The sequence below is a fragment of the Condylura cristata genome, unplaced genomic scaffold, assembly GCF_000260355.1.
Source record: "Condylura cristata isolate star-nosed mole 26May11 unplaced genomic scaffold, ConCri1.0 scaffold00020, whole genome shotgun sequence".
NCBI lineage: Eukaryota > Metazoa > Chordata > Mammalia > Eulipotyphla > Talpidae > Condylura > Condylura cristata.
This window is the reverse complement of record NW_004567121.1, coordinates 11,970,841-11,978,522: the sequence shown is the minus strand read 5'-3', so window position 1 is coordinate 11,978,522 and position 7,682 is coordinate 11,970,841.

Here is a 7,682-nt window from a genome sequence, read left to right as displayed (position 1 = left end):
CAGGCTATTCCCAGGAAACCATAAACTCTTAACTCATCAAATTGTATAGCGTTTCTCTTCATACATCCCAATCCCATGGACCTACTGCATTAGGTAATTTAAGTTTTCAGCGAAGTGCACAGCCATGAGTTAAAGAGCAAGTACTCCAGAGGATTTAGAATGAAGGGAAAAAGACCCTGTCCTATATTCTAAATTTGTCTCTAGCTCTCCCCACCAGCTTCTTCCAGCTGTTATGGAATTCTATCATATGGTAATAACATGATTGAATGAATGCATAAACTTAAATTCCTACATAAAAACTTACTGTTTTACAGGCATTCTGTTTTATAATTCTGCCTCCCTCCTCACCCTGCGTGGGGGCAGGTTCTAGGTATCTACTGTCTCTGCCAGATTATTTCTGCACATTCCATGTGCCTCACATTTTGCACATGTATCATGAAGAAGTTAGATAATTTGAAAGCACGTGAATAAAAATTTAGGTTCCCTGGGTCCTCCCTGGAGGCACAGTGGGCTAAAACGCAGCACTGCAAGCACAGCCACCTCAATGGAAGTTCGATTCCCGGCTTCAAAGGTAACCCACATGGTGCAGCAGACCTCTCCTGTCTTGCCTGCTGCTCCCCTCAGCAGTGTACTTCATCCATCTGCCTGTTCTGCTCCCCACTCTGCCTCTCGTGAATTCTCTCACCAACCCTGCTCCTCTGGCCTGTACCCCAGTTCTGTATGCATAAATAAATAAATCTTTAAAAAATATTAGGTTCCCTATAAAATAAACTGAGTATAAACTACAGAAACGAGTGCTTAGCTCCCTTAATTAGGTAGAATCTAGAACTAGTGCTGTCTTAGCAGCTGATCTTTTTTGTGAAGGTGTGCATGAGATCTGAGCAAAGAGGTCCTAAAGGTACAAGGCCCATACATGAGCTGATAGCTAATATTTTCAGTGCACTCACTTCTCACCCACAACTCAAACCCAAACTTCAGGAACTAAAGCATAAAGTAAAAATAGGAATATTCCAGGTAATTTGGGCAATGTAAAATTTAAAAAAAAAAAAGGAGGAGTGCTTTTAGAAATTGATTCTATCAGGCATGAAGAGAACAAGAGTCTAATCATGAAGGATAAGGATAAGCAAGTATTGGAATATAAAGTAGCTTGGAGTACATGGGGAAAGATTTTGATTTTATCTTGGAGTAATGGCAAGACAGTAAAAGACTTGATGTGGGAGTGGGCAGCTTGTTATGACCTCCCCTATAAAGAATGTTGAAAGAAACTAATCTAAATCAAAGCAAAGTACACACACACATACACACACAACTGAACAGGAAATAGAAACAATCAGAGAGGTAAGACAAAATGACAGTAGTAGAACCTCACAAATCAACAATCACCTAAATGTACATGAACTCCACCAACCAATAAAAAGGCAGTGCATGGCTGGTTGGATCAGAAAACAACATTCAATGTTCTGCTTCTAAAAATATTCGTGAGAAATAATCAACTGGATTTCTGGTTGATTAATTGTATATGAGAAATGAAAGAGTAATCAAGTTGTGACTTTTGACTTGAGAGTGTCAAGTGGGTGGTGACACCTTTCACAGACATTCTATGATAAAGACTTGTGAATACAGAGCAAGGGGACAAGCTAGAAGCAATGAACCAGCCAGTATACACACTGAGGTGTCAAAAGTGCTCAAACCAAGATTGTTTTAGACAGTTAGATACTCAGTGGTCTGACAGGGTTAGGTTGGGTTACTTATTTAAGCCTCTGATACACATATCTTCACTAAAACAATGAGACTGTCCAGTCAAAATAGGAGTAAACTAGAAAGATCTTCAGAGGTTAAAGGGCAGCTTTGACTATTCTTAGCTTATGTTTATAAACTTCTTGCTAAGTTATACATGCTGTGAAGTCAAGAAACTTCTTGTTGAGTTACATACTCCATGAAGTAAGGATGACAGCTGTCTTTTTCTAACAGTTTCTAGAAGTTAAAATAAAGTATGCTGATATTAAAATAAAGTTAAAATAAAGTATGCTGATATAATGGCTGCCATCATTGAATTTTTTTTTTTTTTTGCTGCTTACCCAGAATAAGAAAAGAACGTTGAGTTTAATAAATGCAGTTTTCAAAATTATTTAAAAGGATACACAAGAGAATTTCCAGCTAGAATGAAGAGGTTGTAACCAATCAAGAGGGCAAAAACAAAACAGAGAAAGATTTGTATTTAGCATGCAAGGCTGAAAAGGCAGGTTGGCAGTATTTTCTCAAATAACTCCTTCACCTCACTACTTTGGTTATTTTTATTTTACTCTCTATGGATTATATTTCATGAAAATCAATCTGAGTATTTCATAGCAGATGCAGACAATCTTTCTGTGAGCAATAATACCAATATGTAGTATCCTTACTGAGACTCAATATCTATTCAAGTATACCTTATAAAAATTGTAGAAGGAAATTTGTTAGCTGTTCTCTTGTATGATAACTTCAAAATAAAAAAAATAGTAATTCATATAATAAAACAGGAAGAAAAATTAAAATATTGTGAATATAAATGCATGATTGCTTAATTTTGGCTTTGGTCTATAATTGGTAAAGTGGCTTTTTGTTATTTTAGTGCTTATCTTCTAGACTTATATTAAGTTTGTATGTATTAAAAAAATGGATTTCAGAAATATCATAATTTAGATTTTACAATCACCCTTCTTTTCAGTACCTATTGCTAAGTCTTTAAACAACTACCTCAATATCTCAAAAGTGTATATATCTTAAAAACAGGATCATATACATAATAAGCAACTGTTCTTAAAGCATCAGATGAATTAATAATAAATGTATAGCCTTCTGTGTCTTATCTGTTCTTTTGGCAAAATTCCAAAATAGTCTATTGATACAATTATGAAGAAATGGGCACTTTCCATCTGGCAGGTGCAATATACTATGAATCACAGCCCCTCTGGATGGAAAAAGCACATAGTGGTTGAAGGAAGCAAAGTTGGGAGCCATTGGCAGGTTCAATTTTAGGGGAAGAATATTTTCAGCTAGAAGACCAGAGAAAGGAATGTTGCAAGTCTTGGTAGGCACAAGGAACAAGGAATAGGGACATTTATCTTTCATCAATGACATTTTTACAAAAGATAGTGTGAGTTCAAACGTGAAATAAGATGATATAGATCAAGGCATAAGAGAATAAATCATCTTAAGTTCCCATACCGAAGTCTGAATGAAATTGCCATGTACTGCTGCTTTATTGTCAGCAAGTTTATTAACTGCTCTAAACCTCAGTTTGCTACTCTACACAGTGATAAATTATATAAACTGTTCCATAACGTTTTTTAAGTCATTTAAAAACTTAAAAAAACTCCACAATCTGATGTGTAGTGTGAATATGAGCACTTGCCTTTCCTTTTGATGTGTTTTCTAAGCAGCGCTAGAGAAGAGAGCAGCAAGTAGAGAGAGAAGGTGTCCCTAGATGTTCTAGGATAGAGACAGGAGCCCATTCACTAAAACATGAGCACTTCCAGAAATTTCAAATATGGTATCAGATGCAGGGCTTTTCAAACCAAACCAAAAAAACATCTTTTTATTTTACTTCTTATAATTATTCTCCTATTTAGGAAGCTTCTGTATACAATTTATCACAACAACACGTGCAGGGTGACAACAAGTCTTTCTCTGGAATCAGAAGATGGTGGAATGGCTATTTTCACGCTTACAGGTCTAGAGTCGTCAATAGGAGTTACTGCTCTCTCCAGCTGCACTACAAGTGCACAAGCTAAATTCCCAAAGCTTTAATTTGGACCTATCGCCAGCAATGCCCCCCCCCCCAATATGCTACCAAAAATTCCATACCTAATAAGAATGTATCCTGATGGAAATAGAACACAGGCAACTATAAATCACTTTACTGTGTCTTACCTTATCTCAGAGCACCGTGATTTTAAAACAAGGTACATGCTTCCAATCGCAAGGGATTCTGGTTCAGGTCAGAGTGTGTGCTCATCGCCACCTTATTAAGGAGAAAAGAGAAACAGAATATGGAGGTTACCATTCACTAACCACCAGGTGATCAGGGTGTCTTACTGAGGAAAAGGAACTTGGGACTCCACAATAATTTTTCATTTGCCAAGGCTCTGTAATTCTATCAAATATATAACTTGCCTAAAAATTTTGTTTTTGAGTGTGTTCTTTCCTGGAATGGATATTATTATATCCTCTCCCCCACTGTTAAATAGGCACAGGGCATCTGTGTAGATATATGTTCTCTGGGGAAAATTGCTTGAAATGGTCTCTCCCTGAAAGACTCCTGTCTCATTAACACACATTTCCATGCTGTGAGCCGGTGATCCATGTGTTGGTCCTCAAATGTGTTCCACAGTGCAATTTCACTATTTTCAAATACAGTGGGGGTGGGAGAACTCGTATCACAATCATCAGAATGTTTATTAAAATACAAATTCATGGAACTTACCATAGTTACATAAACTACATTCACATTTTGAAAAGATGAAACCATGTATCCAAAGCTTGCAGAAGCTCCCTCTATAAATTAGGTTAGTCCTTTCGAGCAACTTAAAAACCCCTCTAAAGTGAACCTCTGGAGGGCTGGAAAGAATTGCGTAGTTAGGAATGCTTTCTCAGTAGCCGCTGACATGAAATGTGTATGTACATGTAGCTTCATGCATTATTTAGGACTGTCTCATCACAAGAAATATCTTTAACATTAATCCAGAATGCTACTTTGACTTATGCTGAAAATCTCATGGGCACAAAAAGAATGATGTGCATGCCAAAGCCAATTTCCCATTGCCTTTTAGCACTGATTGTGTTAATGTGGTAAAAGGGGCCCAGTGTTCCAAGAGAAGCAAATAAATAAGATTCTAATTATAACTTTTCTTGATAGGCTGATTATACAGAAATTTTGTTAGTCATTCATGTGTAACAGGCAGGAATGAATGTATCTTCACTGGCTAGCTTGCTCTTAATTCCTATTAAAGACTGCTAATGGAAAATCTCACAAATTAAGAGCTAAGCACTCCAGCTTTTGTATCTTTTTGCTCCACCTGCTGTTCTAGAGAAAAAGTCAGAAAGAGAGTTGGATTGCTTGGTGAGGTGTCACAATGGCCACTATTTTAAGCTCCTCTCGGGTATACCAGACTTATGCCACCCTACAACAGACAGTAACTACAGTAGCTATTTAAATATCAACTAATTAAACTTAAATAGTATAAAAAATGCAGTTCTATGAGTATCAGACACATTTTAAGTGCTTAATAGCAGGGCAGTAGTGATCTTGAATTGAATAGCAAAGAAAATGACTTCATCATCATCAAAGTCCCTTTACTTAGCTTAGTTTCACATGATTTTCCAAGTCAATTTTTTTTTACAGGAAAATACCATCAAAGTACAGAGAGAGGGATTCATTTATTTTTAATGTTGAATAAATCAACTACAGTTGTTTAGTAAAGAGCAGCTCAAGCTAGTGCATTAAGTAGCTGTAAGTGGGAATAGCACAGGGGTGTCAAGTATTTAATTCTAAAGCACTTGTTGATATCTAATATGTATGTAGAGTATGCATCCCTCTAAATTCTTTTTTTTTAATAAAGACACCAGCACATACAACTAAGAAAAGGGGTTGAACATTAAAGAATTTCACCACTTTATTCTAGAATACAAAGAGCAAACATGAATTTTTCAGTTCTCAATCCCCACTTAATTTCCATTTTCTTCTCTAAACTCATGTTTTCCCACTTATACTATTCAATGTATACTACTTTATTCCCTTAGCATTTATATCTTTGATGTCAATTTTCTTCTACAATTCTTTCATTGAAACTCTAACTGCAGGGAGGAATACTTCTATGAGTGTATTCATTTATTAGTAAATGTTTATTTAAAACCTCCCATCACTAGCTCATGAAAGACAATTATCTTGTTCAAAAAGCCTGTGGACAAGTTTAGTAAATAGCCAGTATATATATACCTTTGTGTTCTACAATATATGACTCAAAGACAATAATGGGGGCACAGAAGCAAAGGAAACCAGGCAGTTTCATGCAGAACTAGTTTCAAGCACATTTTTGGAAGAGCTTGTTGTACACAAACACATGGAGGCAAGAGAGACTGTCAGGGCCACTGGTGTCTGGGCAGGTCATGAAGTAGGTGTGAGGAGCATCCACAAGAGCATACTGGATTTGCAGGTTTACTATGGAGTGTGATTCCAGAGTTGCAAGACACAAAAGACTATAAAAATTATATAATAAAATATGTATATCTACTAAGTACATCTTGACTTATATTCAGAAATCCAAGATCAAAAGATACAAACTTCTTTTTATAAGATGAGTAAGTACTACAGAGGTAATGTATGCTACATGATGACTATAGTTACCCTACTGTACACAGAAAAGCTGTGTTGTATACTGAAATCCTGAGATTTTTCATCATAAGGAGAATTTTTCTTCCCCTTATTTAATTCTGTCTTTTCTTTTAATTGTGTTTATCTGAGTAGATGAATGGTAGCTAAACTTCTCTGATAATCTTGTCACAATATAAATGAAAATATCATACTGTACACCTTAAACTTAGACATTGATGTATGTCAGTTATATTTCATTATATGTGCATATAAACACATATACTGTACATGTTAACATGTATGAACATATGTTTATATACATGTGTGTATGTAATACAATTCACATAATAAATTCCTGAAAATGAGATATTCTGGCAGAAAGATTATCAAGAGCCTATATCCCAATACTGATATGTGAAAATGTATGTCATTACACATTAACCCAACACCTCAACCCAAGTTCCTAAAATATTTATATACTATTGCACACCTATCCATAAGCAATTCATATACCCTATATTAACTTAGCATGCTAGGATTTAAAATGCTTTCTATATCACTCCACCACCAACAAGCAATGACTTTGGCCTTAAACAGTAGTTTTCAAGAAATGTATATGTTGTTCTGAAATTCTATTAGTGATCAATAACTCAAGACTTTCCCACAGTTAGTTTTGCAAAAATGTTTTCCTATGTTATAGGAAAGTAACTGTGAATATTTTCTGCATAAATATAAATACAAAAACATTGTTTGAAAGATAAATATGTTCTAAGAAGTTTATATATATATATAAAACAGATTCACTTCCTGAAAATTGTGTTTTCAGGAGCTGACCTGTGGAGAACATCTGAATACATAAGTGAACACAAAAATAATACAATGAACATTAACGTAGTTCTCCAGATCTGCTCCCTTTTACCTCTTCCTCTTTACTTACATAACCACTGTATTGAAACTTCTTAGTTTTACCATAAGCATAAGCATCCCTAAATAATAACTTCTTTTTTAAGGTGATTTTTTTTTAAAGACTTCTAAAATAACATGTTGTTGGAAAAAATCCTTTGTATGCAGGAATAAGATATAATCAGATGTACATTTCTGAAAAATCACCAAGGTAGAATTGGGATAAATGATATACATTGTGGAAGTATGATGGCATGTATATAGGAACACTTTATAGGAGACTTACAGAAATTAGTCCAGGAATAATGAGACAATAAGCTGAAACAATGATGCAGGGGACACAGAGAAAGAGCTGGATGTTAGAAATATACAAGAGCTGAGATAGCTCTTTTCACCTTTGTGATTATAAGTATCATGTATTTTGCAT